General features: G+C 42.4%; 1 long non-coding RNA gene across 1 annotated transcript; it reads right to left on the minus strand.

Annotated features, from left to right (window-relative positions):
• Positions 1 to 3,242: 3,242 nt before the first annotated feature.
• On the minus strand, positions 3,243 to 13,783 carry LOC140719787 (uncharacterized). Its single transcript, XR_012097004.1, has 2 exons — positions 13,624 to 13,783; positions 3,243 to 3,758 (listed from the first exon to the last, which is right to left on the minus strand). It is a non-coding gene; the product is annotated as an uncharacterized lncRNA (long non-coding RNA).
• Between the last annotated feature and the right edge of the window lie 4,351 nt (positions 13,784 to 18,134).

Raw genomic sequence — 18,134 nt, forward strand, 5'->3', positions numbered from 1 at the left:
GAGATGGTGATTACTGGGGGAACGTTGTTTTTGGTACTGAGATGGTGATTACTGGTGGAACGTTGTTTTTGGTACTGAGATGGTGATTACTGGGGGAACATTGTTTTTGGTACTGAGATGGTGATTACCGGTGGAACGTTGTTTTTGGTACTGAGATGGTGATTACTGGGGGAACATTGTTTTTGTTACTGAGATGGTGATTACTGGTGGAACGTTATTCTGTTGGAGGCCCAGTACTGAGATGGTGATTACTGGTGGAACATTGTTTTTGGTACTGAGATGGTGATTACTGGTGGAACGTTGTTCTGTTGGAGGCCCGGTACTGAGATGGTGATTACTGGTGGAACGTTGTTCTGTTGGAGGCCCGGTACTGTGATGGTGATTACTGGTGGAACGTTGTTCTGTTGGAGGCCCGGTACTGAGATGGTGATTACTGGTGTGTTACGTATCTGTGACGTGACAGTGGTACCCTTGTCACGTGACTGGGGTTGAGGCTATACTGGACTTGAGGTAATGGTCTTGTGATGGTGGAGTGATGTCATTTTCCTGCCAGTAGAGATCATGTGACAGGTTTTTTTTACAGGGTATAAAAGGAGGACCCCTCCCTGTGGGGAGGGGCAGTTCGTGGCTGGATTTGCCATGTTGACTTCATGCCACTGCGTGATTTAATGTGATGACGCAGTTTAGTTGAAAGATGAAGTTTTATCTATTGCCAGCAGTTTCTTTACAATACTGCTAGTTGAGAATCAGTGGAGAGTGAAGATCGGAGTTCGGGAGTTAAAGATCAAGGAGAATCGATTTTCGACGGTGAAACGGGTTCGACCTTGTTTGATCCTTATTCGGAAGGATTTCGTTGACTATTCTCATGTTAATCCCTGTGATTCCAGAAAGGATTGAGAATAGTGTGGTAAAGGAAAGGTCAGTGCCTTTAAGCCGTTTCGTTTCGTAAAATTCTTCGTGGGAAAAGTTTGACTTCAGGGACCGAAGCAAAATGACGTGAAAGAGAATTTAAATCGTCTTAAAAAGTCTCTCCTTTAAATGGACTGTGAGCATTTTACACTTTTGGCAATACTACTTTAAAGAACTGTTCTTGCAACACCGCTTTAAGGACTGTAAGCTTCATTGCTTTAAGAACTGTTTAAGCTGCCGCACAGCAGCTGATTTCCGGTTACGTTAGTGTTATGTTTACTTTTGGGGGGTTTGTTTTCAGTGTTTAATAAACGTGTTATTTGTTACAAAAACTCCTTGCCTAACTCATATATTTATTGTTGCCTGAATACGTAACAAGTGGAATGTTGTTTTTGGTACTGAGATGATGAAATGAGGAATGGAAACACCAACCATTGTTTCTGTCACCACATTCACTTCAGCATTCTGGTTAATATTTTACTTCCTTCTTATCAATATCCCTGAAGCTGCACCTTCTGTAACATTGGGATCTTGTTAGGTGCAGAAAACCTTTCCTTACAGTTATTAAGTACGTGTTTCAGAAAAGAATATATCACTGGCTATAATGTCCTTGGGATGCACTGAAAATCATCATTCCGGACAGTGAAAGGCCGGAGTCTCCCTGGCATTGTCTGGGAATTGATGATAACTGTTTCTCATCTGTAACACTAAATAGAGTTGATCTTCAATTCTTTCCCGAGCCACTTCTTCCCCATAATTCCCATTAATGGCCTTGCCCTGCCCCCCCCCAATAGCTCAAGCCACAAGGTCTATCACAGTGTTGGACGTCTACAGCTTGAGTGTTCCTCGTATGGGACTCCCCAGAGAGTAGTGCGGGTATACACACACACACACACACACACACACACACACACACACACACACACACACACACACACACACACACACACACACACACACACACACACACACATACACACACACACACACACACACACACACACACACACACACACACACACACACACACACACACACACACATACACACACACACACACACACACACACACACACATACACACACACACACACACACACACACACATACACACACACACACATACACACACACACACACACACACTCTCTCTTTCTCTCTCTCTCTCCCCCTCTCCCCCTCCCCCCCCCATCTTCATTGCATGACACTCCCATGCAAGTGGAGCCATAAGTTAGTAGCCACATATTTATTTATTTACTTCCAGATAAAGCGCAAAACAGGTTTTCTTTTGGCCCAACCTGCTGCGTCACCCACCTACCCAGCAACCTACCTGTTTACAATGATCATTTGGTAAGCTTTTGGACTGTGAAAGTAAACAGGAGCACCTGGAGGAAACCCATGTGGTTCACGGGGAGAACGTACAAACTCCTGACAGGCAGCACTGGAACAGAACCTCCAAATTCCAGCGCACCCCAAGTTGTAATAGCGTTGTGCTCGCCGTGGCACGCATGACATTCTGCATAATGTTAGGAAGGTTAGAAGGGAAGTTAGGACTTCTATTTACAGCAGCATAGGAGAATGAAGGGAGATCTGGTAAAAGTGTACAAGATTATGAGTGGTATAGGTAGAGTAAATGCAAGCAGGCTTTTTTCCACTGAAGTTGTGTGAGACTACAACAAGGGGCCATGGGTTAAGGATGAAAGATGAAAAGTTTAAGGGGAATATGAGGGGGAGCTATTTCACTCAGAGGTTGGTGAAAGCATGGAACAAGTTGCCATTGGAAGTGGTGGGTGAGGGTTCAGTTTCGAAATTTGAAATTTGGAGAGGTACATGGATGAGAGGGGTATGGGGGCTATGGTTCGGGTGCAGGTCAATGTGATTAGGCAGAATTATCATGTAGCATGGACTAGATGGGCTGAAGGGCCTGTTTGAATGCTGTGGTACTCTATGACTGTAAAAAGTTAAGCAGGCTCTCACCAGTTATTCGAAACAGCTACTTCAATAGACATATCTTAGTTTTCATTAAAAAACGGTAAGTGATTTTGTCTGAATTGCCCCAACACTGTCCTCCAACACTCTTCTCCCATGCTCTTTGACTGCTGCAGGAATAGAATCACCACGCTAACCTATCAAATATGCTGAGCAATCTCCAAATGCCTTTATTAAGAGGAAGCAGGGATTTCTGTATCACAGGAAGATGGTATCATTTCGGTTAACGCCAGAGGCCTCCTGGGAATAAGTCAGGAGAGGATTTAGATAACAAAGCCTAAAACATTTGTGCTGCAAGACAATCTTATTGCATCAAGTACAGTCAATAAAGGGACACACTGGCACAATATTAAAATGTTTTTATTGCTGTGAAATTATACATAGCTTGAAGCCAACAGGCAACATATCTTACAGAGAATGGGGAAATTTGAAGCTGTTCTGCTTCCTGTTCTATGACCTTCCACAACATTTTAGGTTACTTGCCAATTATCTCTCTCTCTCCTTTTTGACAATGGTGGTTTTGTGAGATTATTTACAGGACTTATGCAGGAGGGCAGGCAGTAAAAGGTAGAGTGGGCTGAAGAATGAGGAGCGGGTGCCAGTCAGTGATCAGACATCAGCGGACTCATTTTGGTGGCCGATCTTGAGCACACATTGGAGAATGAAGGTTAGCAGGACAGGACGGTCTCCATAGCGACGCATGAGCTGGTTGAAGATGGCTGCCGGGGGCCACTGAGTTAGCACATAGCTTTCTGCAGGGCGACTGGGAGCAGGGACAGAAGCAGGACCACAGCAGTGGCTGGGATACATACAACAGCTCCATTTCCTTTTGGGTCTTTCGTAGTGCTTGTAAAATTCACCTGCAAAAGGAAAATAGAAAATGAGCCAACACAGAAATATCTTTTTTCTCTCTAATTTTTAAAAACTTAGCAGAGGCCATAGAAAAAGATTGCCGATTAAATGTTTTGTCCGAAAGCCACAATGTCAACACTTTAAGTACAGTGGATTCAGGTTAATTGAGCCATTGGTTAATCAGGATAGCCACTTATTTGGGACAACTCTTAAAGAAAAAAAACTAATCAAGAAAATAAGCGGGATCTTGTTTGTTTCCTGTGACACTGTGCCACTTAATTGGGGCAAGAGACCTTTGCCGAACAGTTTCTGACTAGCGTCAGTCTCAAGCACTTGCTTGGTCATTAACCACTACACCATGTTCAGAGCAAATATTTTTTGAATATCATCAGAAGCACATATTTGTGTTAAAAAAGCTGTGATTTTTGTCACTGGGAATTGGTGCGGAATAAGCGGTAAGACAATTCAGAACTGCTTTGCTCACTGCGGTTTCAAGCATTCAGGCTTGGAGATGACAGAAACGGCCGGGGGTGAAAATGAAAAGATTTCACTACTTCCACAAGTTAGGAGCTACAAGGAATTTGAAGGTATCAACAATCATCTTGAATGTTACAATGAAAATGAAGATTTGTAGGATAGCAAATGTCAAAACTATTGTATGAAGGCAGTCTATTATCGGTGCTAATTTTGTTCATTTACAGTCAATCAAAAGAATGCAGCAATGTACACTGATCGAATTCCTCCAACAATAACTATTAGGAACGAGAGTTTTATAGTACTGTAGTAGTATCAATAGTGTTCTGTATTTTGTTTAAATACATAACTTGTTAATTAGTTAAACTGTAGTTTGTTTTTTTATACCTTTTTAACTATTTCCATGAAACTTCAGCTGTATGGCACAACAGCTTAATTGGGCCAAAACGTACTGGTTCTAATTAACCAGAATCCAGTACATCATAACTGCACTATGTAACAAATATAACAAGGACTGATTGTGGGGAAGGTAGCCAGAGAGGAAACTCAGCCACCCCATCATTGAGGACATCAACGAGGACCAACAACTCAGGACATGTCCTTTTCTCATTGCTACCACCAGTGGGCAGGTCCAGGAACCTGAAGACAGGCACACAATGTTTTACAAACAGCTTCTTCCCCTCCATCATCAGATTTCTGAATGGACAATGAACTCATGAATGCTACCTCACAATTTTTTTACACTACTTATTTAATTCATTATTTTAAATATATATATTTCTTATTATAGTTTATAGTATGTTTTATGCATTGCACTGTACCACTGCACTTGCACATTTCACAACGTACGTCAGTGATAATAAACCTGATTCTGATTCTGAGAGCTTCTCTTGATCGGAAGGGTGGACACCTTGGATGTCATGGCGGTGGAAGCAGATCCAAGTCATAGAACTTCAGGGAGACAAGGGGCGTCTGTTTGTTCCCGGTGGAAGTCATCAATAGCCTGTAACAATGATCCTGCAGCACGTGAATTTGAGGTGGCGGATGAAGTGTAAGGACTCGGACAATAATGAGTTCTCTGGGCCTGTGCAGGGGGCTGGAGAGCGATTTGCTCCAACGTTTCTAGAGCATCTTAATCAGTTAGCTGTTGTTTTACTGTATTGTTAATTGCTTAACCTTATTAAGTTTATTTTGATGGACTAGAACTTCCGAGTCACCTGTATTATTCAAACAGATGTTCCTTAGTGCTCCTCACAGGGCCCTAGCTTAGGAAAATGTTCCATCTTGTGGTGACACTTGGTCGAATTCCTATGTATAAACTCTGCTTGCCATCTTTACATGGCGGTCTGGGTTCCACTATGGCCAGTGCACACCGTAACCAGAGCAGGGCAGGTTTAAGTATTAATCACCTCAGTGAGTTCCCTTGTCTAACTTCTGATCAAAATCATTCCTGGCTTGCTATTGAAGGTTCCCACACCTAAAGATGAGAGCCCACATGAGGAAGTGACTCATTCCTGCAGTTTCCTCTTTGAATCAGTTCTCCCTTCCTTACAATGTGGAAGTGAGCGTTCTGGAGAGCCTGCAGTCAGGTACCAGTCCGAATGTGAGAATCGGCAGGAGAATCTAAAAGGAGAGCACAAGAGATTCTGCAGATGCTGCAAGCCTGGTTACCGCCCACACAAACACACACACTCACACACAAAATGCTGGAGGAACTCAGCAGGCCAGGAGGCTTCTATGGAAATGAATCAACAGTCGATGTTTCGGGCTGAGGCCCTTCGTCAGGACTGGGAAGGATGGAGGAAAGGAGCCAGAATATGTAGGTGGTGGGTGAGGAAGGACAACAGTCTAGATGGTGATCGGGGAAGATAGGTGGATGGATGATATGAGAAGCTGTTACAGTACTGTACAAAGTCTTAGCCACATATAAATGGCTATGATGCCTAAGGCTTTTGTGCAGCACTGTATAAATATTTACCAACCTTAACAAAAATCTAATACTCACAGATATTGGTGTTCCAAGGGCAAATAAAGAGAGGAATGAGATGGATGTCTTTCCATTGTGTGCTTCAAATCAAATTAAAATTAACCCAGGCAGGAAATTATATAAAAGAGCAGCCTATAGTATTGTGCTAAAGTCTTAGGCAGCTCAGTTATATGTAAGCAACACACACAAAATGCTGGATGAACTCAGCAGGACAGGCTATGGAAATGAATAAACAGTCAGTGTTTTGAGAAATTTGCGCAGCGCTGCATGTGATGGGTGGAAAAGGCAAAGAGCGGGAGAAGAAGGAATGTGATAGGAGAAGAGAGCGGACTATGGAGAAAGGGGAGCGGGAGGGGCACCAGAGGGAGGTGATAGGCAGGTGAGGAGATGGGAAAGGGATAGGGAATAGAAGAAGAGGGGGAAGGGGAAAAATTACCAGAGGTTTGAAACATTGATGTGCATGCCATCAGGTTGAAGGCTACCCAGATGGAATCAGCTAAAAGAAATAAATCCTGCCCTGATCCCTCCCCAGTTTCTGTGAAACCGTAGAGGCTGCAACCTGGCCGAATAACAGGCAAGAGCTACACAACAACCAAGGCACGTCACACCCATACCACTGGGTTCAACAAGTTACTCCCTTTACCACTGTGTTCAGTCATGATTCTTCCCCTGTAAGGAGAAGAGCATGTGGTTAACACCATTTAAACAGCAGCAAAATTGTGTTACACATCTAAGTTACCTGGAGACGCTCTATAATCTCAATCCTGATACAGGGTACCATTTCAAAACCTCAAATACCCCTTCGCTTTCCAGAGGCTACCAAGTTCCTCCAGCAGTTTGCTTTCCTAGCTGCAGATTCCGGTTGGATCTCCTATGTTGGCATCAAGGTGTATATGTATATCTGGATGAAGTGGGACTTTAACTCACCAATCATTACTCACTGATGCCCATAAGAAAGATGAAAAAGTTATGAAATCCAGATCAGAACAATGAAGCCCAACTTAAAGGTGGAAGGGAAATATTTCATCTTCTATCTGGCCACATTGCTGGCTTCAAAACTATCAAATTCGAAAAATTCAGGTGACTCACTTTCTGTTTCTAACACAAATCACCATTCTACTGGAAGTTTATCGGACTGTAATGCTAATTCAAGAGTTTACTCTGTCTTTTATAGACATTGTCTGGTCTGCAGAACATTTAAAATGTTCCCCTTTGGGTTCCAGCTCTCTCCAATGGCTCTAACCCGCAGTTTACAACTTTTACATTCTTTTTTTTCCATCTCTCTCTCTCTGTCTTAATGGCCTTCATTAATCTATCCATCCAAACAGGATGACTTTGCAACTAGAGGTCATGGGTTAATAGTGAAAGGTGAAAAATTTAAGGGGAACATGAGGGGAAACTTCTTCAGTCAGAGGGTGGTGAGGTTGTGAAATGAGCTGCAAGTGCAAATGGTGGATGCAGGCTTGATTTCAACATTTAAGAGAAGTTTGGATAGGCACCTGGATGGTAGGGGCATGATCCTGAGGGGAGGAGGCAGTTTAAATGGTCCAGCATGGACTAGGTGGGCCAAAGATCCAGTTTCTGTGCTGTACTTTTCTAGGACTATGAGCAAGCCAATAAGGCAATCCAGGCCTTGCCTTTACAGAGATATTTTCCTTGTCCTACCATTCCTTGCCCACCCTCTCTGCAACTTAAAACTAACTTTCTTTCACATTGTCCAGTTCGGTCCTGAAATGATTCCTGTTGCTACAGATACTGCCTGACCTGCTGAGTGTTTCCAGAATTATGTGCTTTTATCACTAAGCACCTTAATATTTTTATTGCCCTAACTTGGCCAAGGAATAGCATGAAGTGAGATAGTATTATCTCACAATCATCATCATCTTTATGTGCCATGTCATTTGATGTAGGTGATCAAAGAAGCAGGAAATGTTACTGCTTCTGCTCAACACGTGATAGCCTTTTCAACAAGGAGAGGCTAGGAGAGCTATTTTGTTGCATTGGAAGGATCCTAATCCACCTTTTTTTTTCTGGCTCTCCATTATGTCGTGTTTAAGCTTGGAGAAAATTAGAAGACGGACATTTGATACATCTTTCAAATTTGAGCAAACCTGGCGACCTTTTATTTAATGTATGATCTAATTTCTCTTTTTCTCTTTTCTATTTTTTTAGGTAACTTTTAAAAAACAAAAAAAATTTCTCCCTCCGCAAAGTTTCAGATTTGACCAGAAGGCTGTTTTCTTCTTTTTTTGTAATTTGCCCAGTCCCTTTTTTTTTGTTTAGGTTAGTTTAGTGGGTTTTTTTTTCTTTTTATAAATAGAAAATTTCCAGTCTTTTTTTTTCTATGAATTGTCAAGAGGAGTTGTGGTTCTGTTTATATATATATATATTAGCCTAATATTATATTATACATGATTTTGATAGTGTATATCCTTTTCTTTGTACATTTATTGTATTATGTATTTGATATAACTTCTCTGATTTGTATCTATTCGTATATTTTTTTTAAAAATCAGTGAAAAAAGATTGAAAATGAAAAATGAAATGATGTATGTAATCATGATGTATGTAAAATGATGTAAATCATGGTCTCATGGCTATGATTGTTCTTGGCAAAATTTTTCAACAGAAGTGGCTTACAAGATGGGCAAGCCCAGCCAATATCAATACTATTCAGAGATTGTCTGCCTGGTGTCAGTGGTCACATAACCAGGATTTGTGATCTGCATCAGCTGCTCATACAACCACCTACCACCTGCTCCCATGGCTTCATGTGACCCTGATCGGGGTGGGGGGTGTTGGTTAAGCAGGTGCCACCCCTTACCCAAAGGTGACCTGCAGGCTAGCAGAGGGAAGTAGTGCCTTACACCTCCTTTGGTAGAGATGTATCTCCACCCTAACACCCATATCTCTCAATCTGCTACTTTTTGGCCAAGCTAGGGTAATAACTATGTATTAAATGGTGGTGACTACTCCCTTGCTATCTTCTTGAGAAGTTGTCGACTACTATTTTAGAGTCATAGAGCACTCAGAAAAGAAGCAGACTCTTTGGCCCATCTAACCGTGCCGAACTGTTATTCTGCCTAGTCCCATCGACCCACACCTGCACCATTACCATCAAAACCCCTGTCATCTATGTACTGATCCAACCTTCTTCCCAATGTTGCTATCAAAACTGCGTACACCTACTGAGTGAAGAAGTTCCCCTCAAATATTTCATCTTTCACCCTTAACCTATGACCTTGAGTTCTAGTCTCACCTAACCTCAAAGGTAAAAGCCTGCTTGCAATTAGCCTGAAGGGTCTCAGCCCAAAATGTCAACCTGTCCTGCCGAAGGGTTTTGGCCCAAAACGTCGCCTGTACTTTTTTCTATAAATGCTGCCGGCCTGCTGAGTTCCTCCAGCATTTTGTGTGTGTTGCTTGACCTATTCTACCTTTCTCTACAAATCAGGTTCTCAAGGAGAATATGCAATCTCCACACAGACAACAACCAAGTCCAATTTGAAGCAGGGTCTCTGCTGTTATGAGGTGGCAGCTCGATAACACTCATAGATCATAAGGCCATAAGATATAGGGACAGAATTAGGCCATTTGGCCCATTGAGACTGCTCCACCATTTCATCATAGCTGACCCAATTTTTCTCCCCGCCACAGTCTCCTGCCTTTTCCCCATATTCCTTCATGCCCTGAAAAATCAAGAATCTATCATCCTCTGCCTTAAATATACATTAACACTTGGCTTCCACAGCTGCCTGTGGCAAAGAAGTCCACAGACTCATCACTCTCTGGCTAACTGATTCTCCTTTGTCTATCTTGCTTGTTATTTCTTCAAAGAATTCCAATAGATTTGTCAGGCAAGATTTTCCTTTGAGGAAACCATGCTGACTATTTTATCATGTGCCTCATACTTAATAATCAACTCCAACATCTTCCCAATCACTGAGATCAGACTAACTGGCCTATAGTTTCCTTTCTTCTGCCTCTCTTGCTTCTTGAAGAGTGGAGCAACATTTGCAATTTTCCAGTCTTCCGGAACCATTACAGAATCTAGTGATTCTTGAAAGATCATTACTAATGCCTCCACAATCTCTTCACCACCTCTTTCAGAACTCTAGGGTCTACACCATCTGGCCCAGGTGACTTATCTAGTTTCAGGCCTTTCAGTTTCCCAAGAACCTTCTCTCTAGTTATGGTAGCTTTACACACTTCAAGACCCCTGACACCTCGAACTTCCACCAGACTGCTAGTGTCTTCCAGCATGAAGACTGATGCGAAATACTTATTCAGTTCATCTGCTATTTCCTTGTCCCCCATTACTACCTCTCCAGTATTGTTTTCCAGCATTCAGACATCCACTCTCACCTCTCTTTTACACCCTACGTATCTGAAGAAACTTTTGCTATCCTCTTTAATATTATTTGCTAGTTTACTTTCATATTCCATCTTTACCTTCTTAATTACTTTTTAAGTTACCTTCTGTTGGTTTTTAAAAGCTTCCCAATCCTTTAACTTCCCACTAATTTTTGCTCTATTATATGCCCTCTCTTTGGCTTTTATGTTGGCTTTGACTTCTCTTGTTAGCCATGGTTAGTGTCATCTTCCCTTTCGAATACTTCTTCCTCTTTTGGATGTATATATCTGAATTCTTCCAGAAATTCCAGCCATTGCTGCTCTGCCATCATCCCTGCCAGTGTTCTTTATCAATCAATTCTGGTCAAACTCCTTTTTCCAGCCTCTGTAATTCCCTTTACTCCACTGTAATAGTGATACACCTGACTTTAGCTTCCCCTTTTCAAATTTCAGGATGATCACTTGTCTGTAAGGGTTCTTTTACTTTACGCTCTCTAATCAATTCTGGTTCATTACACAGCACCCAATTCAGAATAGTTGATCTTCCAGTGTGCTCAACCATGAGCTACTCTTAAAAAGCTATCTCGTATGTACTCTAGAAATTGCCCCTCCTGTCATACAGCACTAAACTTTTGGCATTGCAATTTGTAGGCCACACCCTTACTACTGTTTTGGAGGTTTGTATACAACTCCCATTTGGGTCTTTTTACTCTTAGCTCTATCCGCAATGATTCAACACCTTCCGACCGTATGTCACCTCTGTCAATCAAACAAGTGGAGTGAATAGTTGAATTTAGAATGTTCCAGAACTACCGCGCTTTAGGGGGACCAGTGTGAGGCAGAAAGATCACAAATGCCATCGTTCGCTTGGCAACTCCTTTAAGCCCTCCTTTCCCACCTACTTTCAACGTCATTATGGAATTCCCTTCTCACATCACCAGCGGTGACAGTGACTGCACCTTGAGACCGTGAGCCCGCAACCTTCGGTCTCAAGTTGATCTTACTCCGGGTGGGGTGTGGGGTGCGCGGCACGGTAGGGTAGCGGTTAATGCAACACCATTTCAGCTCGGGGCAGTGGAGTTCAAGGCTCAACTTCAGCGTCCTCTGTAAGGGGTCTCTGTACGTCCTTCCCTTGGAATGAGTGGGTTTCCCCCGAGTGCTCCGGTCTCCTCCCACAATCGAAAGATGTACGGGGGTAAGTTAATTGGCCATTGTAAATTGTCCTGTAATTAGGCTAGGGTTAAACTGGGGTTTGTCAGGGGTTGCTCGAAGCGCCCGTTCCGAGCTGTAACTCTAAATAAATAAATGGACGGATGGGTGAGAGTGAGAGAATGAGAGGATTAGAATCTTCCTTATGGAATTTCCTTTTCACGTCACCAGCCGTGGCAACGTCTGCACTTTGAGACAGCGAGCCCTCCATCTTTGGTGTCAAGTTGACGGTACTCCTGGAATTTCAAATTGTGCAGATTTGAATATATAGGGGTACGTTCTGGTTCCCCTGTGGGAAACGAGAAAGGGGGAGAGGGAGGGAGAGAGAGAGATGAATAACGACGGTGAGGGTGTGGAGTGTGGTGGGTTTAAGAATACTATTTGATCTTATTTCTGTGCGCTTGCAGTCAGATTAACTTGACACAAGCCCCCAAAACTCACAGATGACAAAAGTACATAAACATTCTTACGTCAGCGTCGAAGAGATGGTTTTGTCCCGAGAAGAAACGTTTATTAAGCTTGCAGTGTGCGGGAAATCAATCACATCCAGGAATTTAGAGTTATCAAACAGGGAAATAAAGAAAATAAATTGAAAATCTGAAATAAAAACCAAAAGTGTAGGAAACACTGAGTAAACCAGGCAGCATCTGTTGAAAGATAACGAGTTAATAATTCAATTGGAAGACCCACATCAGAACCGAAAAAGAGTCAAAGCAAGTTAGTTTTAAACACAAAAGATTCTGCAGCGGCCGGAAATCCAAAGTGACACTAAATGTTGGAGGGTCTCAGTAGGTTAGGCAGAGTCTATGGAGAGAAATAACTCCGCTATGGGTGGTGGCAAACCCGGCTGCGAAAGGAGGAGGGTTGGGGCATGGGATTAGCAACCCCAACCCGTAAAAACCCAGTGCTACAGAAACGCTAACAGAAGCTCCAAAGACCTAATAGAAAATGGTCTACACCTGGGGACCACTTGAAATCCTGACCTAGGCAGAAGACAGATGAAGAGTTAAAACCGACGACAAAGAATTAGTTCGAGAACTTCTAAATCCAACGCAATGACCGTCTCTTTTGAAACACTTTCAAAGAAGTAGACCAGGAAACAGGTGCTTGAGACCGATCGGAATCTGTTATCCAACAGTCTCCCTGAGTTCATTCTTTTTTTTTGGTTCAGCGACTACAGTTTTTTTAAAAAAAAAGTCCGCTTAAACACAAAATAGAAATAGTCCCAGAACGTTTTCAGAGAACCGGACTATTCGGAAACAGGAAAAAGGTTTTCAGTTGACAGAGAGGTTCGGCTGTCGATGCGGGATCCAGAGGGACTGTATTCTTTTTTTTTAAAGAAAGCTTTCTTTCCTGTCGGCGGGGTAGGAGCATAGTGAACGAATACATGTTAAACGTTATTTATTAAACGAATACATATCATGAAACAAAATCATGCAGCCGCACGGACCGTTACGTGAAAAATCTGCAGAGGCTGGAAATCCAAAGCAACACACTCAAAATGCTGGAGGGACTCAGCAGGTCCGGCAGCATCCATGGGGGGGAAAGAAGTCAACAGTCGTACTGTTTAGACTGAGTTATCTCGCGTACTCGGGTGAACCTGGAATCACGTACTTGGATGAACTGCTGTCTCAGGAATCTCACCAAGCGCTGAAATCTAAAGTGAATTTCAATCGTACTACAACCTGTCTTTTTTTTTCAGCGCCGCGTTTTATCTCACGATTCAATGTATTTCGTCCTTTAATATCCGGCCCCGACTTAGTAAAAGCCTGACTACAAGCTATTAAATCAAATCGGCATCATCTCAATCCTGTGAAAACATTGTTAAATTCAGTTGTGGAGAGTAACCGTACCTTCCACTGATCAAGAGGTTTTTGATCCGCGCTCAGATGAGCCACCAGGCAGCAAAAGAGGAGACAAATCAAGATTTTCTTCATTGTGGCGACCTGTTGCTCCAACTCGCGGACCCGAAGAGCAAGTGACCCAGAAAGTACGGTCCCTTATATCAAAGGAAAGCAGACAGCCAATGAAAATGACGGGGGGGGGGGGGGGGTGGGGTTTGAGGGTGTGAATCTTGTAAACGTGCAAACGATTATAATAAAACCGAGAGAGAAACTCAGACATTTTCAAAATTAGGAGCATTTCTAGTGGCATTGCACACACTGATATTGACTGGTGTACATATGATTCTGTTTCTGTGAAACAGAGGTTGCCTCTAAATCCAGAGCTGAAGTTATCGTTTTTAAAACCAATCTCATATTTTAAAATAACATAGGGGTGTTAAAATGATCCTAATCAGACTGTCAACAGGACGAATACACGAAGTATTTCATCTGCTGGGTAACTTGTCTAAAAATGTGGCCTGAATCAAGACAGTTGACCAATAGCTTGGTAAAAAAAAGCTTCAACGGTTATTTAACAGGTGGAGGGTGAATCAGGCATTGAAAGGGAAATAAATCAACCGTGATCAAATGGCAGAACAGACTTGATGGACTGAATGGCCTAATTCTGCTCCTAGTGCAGGGATTCCCAACTTGGGGCCCTCAGTTAATGATACAAGTCTGTGGCATGAAGAAGGTTGGGACCCCCTGTCCTTTTGCATTTCTTCTGATTATGGTTACGGTCGGAAGAAATCACAAAATTTAGTTCTAAGTAGCTGAAATATTCAATGACCAATGGTGAAGCTAAAGAAGGGGCCATAGACATGTAGCAGAAAGATGACAACATTGATTCAAATTTCAAAAAGTTCAAAGCAGATTTATTAGATAGATAGATAGATAGATACTTTATTCATCCCCATGGGGAAATACAACTTTTTTTTCCAATGTCCCATACACTTGTTGTATCAAAACTAATTACATACAATACTTAACTCAGTAAAAAATATGATATGCATCTAAATCACTATCTCAAAAAGCATTAATAATAGCTTTTAAAAAGTTCTTAAGTCCTGGCGGTTGAATTGTAAAGCCTAATGGCATTGGGGAGTATTGACCTCTTCATCCTGTCTGAGGAGCATTGCATCGATAGTAACCTGTCGCTGAAACTGCTTCTCTGTCTCTGGATGGTGCTATGTAGAGGATGTTCAGAGTTTTCCATAATTGACCGTAGCCTACTCAGCGCCCTTCGCTCAGCTACCGATGTTAAACTCTCCAGTACTTTGCCCACGACAGAGCCCGCCTTCCTTACCAGCTTATTAAGACGTGAGGCGTCCCTCTTCTTAATGCTTCCTCCCCAACACGCCACCACAAAGAAGAGGGCGCTCTCCACAACTGGCCTATAGAACATCTTCAGCATCTCACTACAGACATTGAATGACGCCAACCTTCTAAGGAAGTACAGTCGACTCTGTGCCTTCCTGCACAAGGCATCTGTGTTGGCAGTCCAGTCTAGCTTCTCGTCTAACTGTACTCCCAGATACTTGTAGGTCTTAACCTGCTCCACACATTCTCCATTAATGATCACTGGCTCCATATGAGGCCTAGATCTCCTAAAGTCCACCACCATCTCCTTGGTCTTGGTGATATTGAGACGCAGGTAGTTTGAGTTGCACCATATCACAAAGTCCTGTATCAGTTTCCTATACTCCTCCTCCTGTCCATTCCTGACACACCTGCCATGTGCGAACTTCTGCACATGGCAGGACTCCGAGTTATATTGGAAGTCTGATGTGTACAGGGTGAACAGGACCGGAGAGAGTACGGTTCCCTGCGGCGCTCCTGTGCTGCTGACCACCGTGTCAGACCTACAGTCTCCCAACCGCACATTATCAAAGTACATATAGTAGATGTTACCTGAGATTCATTTTCTTGCATACAGGCATGGTAAAACAGAAATGCAATAGAATCATTGAAAAACTACACACAAAGACTGACAAGCAATGAATGTGAAAAAGAAGACAGACAATGCTAATACAAATAAGTAGATAGATAGATAGATGGATGGATGAAATGAAAGTTCATGGCAAAGAATGTTTCATTCTTCCCCGTTATATAATTGAGGAATTTTTCTTTGATTGTAACAGAATATTACACAAATGTCGCAGCTAATCAGAGCATGTGGAAAGGTCACAGAAAGGTGGTGATAAGCAGAGTTGGGTAGATTTTCTGCTTTACAGTCTGGCCCAAAACGTGCATAATGAATCTGGTATTAATTATAGAATCCACAGGATTTCAATCCATTCATTTTGCTAAACTGATGGATTTTATCAGAACTCCAGTTTTATTCGGTGTTTTTCAGCTGGCATAAAGGATCTGTATTTAATGAACCAGATCCGTCAAATCAATTCAATTTGATTGTTGTAGGCTACATGAGACTCAGCTGATGGAAACACAAGAGACTGTGGATTCTGGCACCTGAAGGAACTCAGCACATCAGGCAGCATCTGTGGTGGGAAAAGCACAGGAAACATTTTGGATCAAAACCCTTCAGATGGACTAATTAGACAGACCATAAAACATAGGAGCAGAATTAGGCCATTTGGCCCATTGAGGCTGCTCTACCATTCCATAATGGCTAGTTTAACCTCATTCTCCTGCCTTCACCCCATCACCTTTAACGCCTTGACTAATCCAGAACTTATTGACCTCTACTTTAAAAAATACTCAGTGACTTGGCCTCTATAGTCATCCGTGGCAATGAATTCCACAAATCCACTACCCTCTGGCTAAAGAAATTCCTCCTCATCTCTGATCTAAATGAATGTCCCTCTATTCTGAGGCTGTTCCGTCTGGTCCTAAACTCCCCCAGTATAGGAAACATCCGCTTCATGCCCAGTGTATCCAGGCCTTTCAATATTCGATAGTTTCAATATGTTCTTCTCTCATTCTTCTAAACTCCAGCGAGCTCAGGCCCAGATCCAACAAGCACACCTCCTGCATTAACCCTTTCAATCCCAGAATAATTCTTGAGAACCCCCTTTGCACCCTCTCCAATACCATCAAGGATTTCAACCTGAAACATCACCTTTCCATTTCTTTCCAAAAAATGCTGCCTGACCTGCTGAGGTCCTCCAGTTTCTTGCTTATTGATGGTTAAGATCTATAAGAACAGTCATTTTCCAGAAACTTAGCAGAAACTACTAAATGATATAAAAATAACTTGACAATGAAATTGCAATGATTGAAAGTTAAACAGAATCAGAATGAAATTTATTATCACCGGCATGTGTCGTGAAATTTGTTAACTTAGCAGCAGCAGTACAATGCATGATAATATATCAAATCACAAACAGGAGTAGATCTGCAGATGCTGGAAATCCGAGCAACACACACAAAATGCTGGAGGAACTCAGCTGGCCAGGTGGAATCTATGGGTTTCAGCCTGAGCATCACTGTATTTTTTCCATAGATGCTGCCTGGCCCACAGTGAGTATATATATATATATATATATATATATATATATATATATACATACATATATGCATATTATATGCAAATTAAATAGATTAAAGATAGTGCAAAGACAGAAGTTTTATATATATAAAAGTGAGGTAGTGTTCATGGGTTCCATGTCCATACAGGAATCATATGACAGAGGGGAAGAAGCTGTTCCTCCATTATTGAGTGTGTGCCTTCAGGCTCCTGTACCTCCTTCCCGACAGTAACAATGAGAAGAGGACATCCCCTGTGTGGTGGGGATCCTTAATAATGGATGTCACCTTTCTGAGGTACTGCTCCTTGCAGATGCCTTGGATACTATGGAGGCTGGTACCCAAGATGAAGCTGACTAATTTTACAACTTTCTGTAGCTTCTTTCAGTCCTGTGCAGTAGCACCCCCCCCCCCCCCACTATTCTGCCTGTCCATACCAGACAGCGATGCAGCCTGTCAGAATGCTTTCTGCAGTACACCTATCGAAGTTTTTGAGTGTTTTGGATGGCAAACCAAATCCCTTCAAACTTTAAACTCCTAATTAAATATAGGCACTGTCTTGCCTTCTTTATAGCTGCATCGACATGCAGGGACCAGGTTAGATCTTCAGCGATATTGACACCAAGAAACTTGAAATTGCTCACTCTCTCCACTTCTGATCTATCAGTGAGGATTGGTTCATGTTCCCTTGTCTTACCCTTTCTGAAGCCCACTGACATTGAGTACAACACCATTCAACTAGCTGGTATATCTCACTCCTGTATGCCCTGTCATCTCCATCTGAGATTCTACCGACAATGGCTGTATCATCAGCAAATTTATAGATGGTATTTGAGCCATACCTAGCCACACAGTCATGGGTATAGAGGGAATAGAGCAGTGGGCTAAGTACACACTCCTGAGGGGTGCCAGTGTTGATCATCAGCGCGGAGGAGATATTATCACCAATCTGCATAGATTGTGGTCTTCTGGTTAGGAAGCTGAGGATCCAA

The sequence above is a fragment of the Hemitrygon akajei genome, chromosome 32 (genome assembly GCF_048418815.1).
Source record: "Hemitrygon akajei chromosome 32, sHemAka1.3, whole genome shotgun sequence".
Taxonomy (NCBI): Eukaryota; Metazoa; Chordata; class Chondrichthyes; order Myliobatiformes; family Dasyatidae; genus Hemitrygon; species Hemitrygon akajei.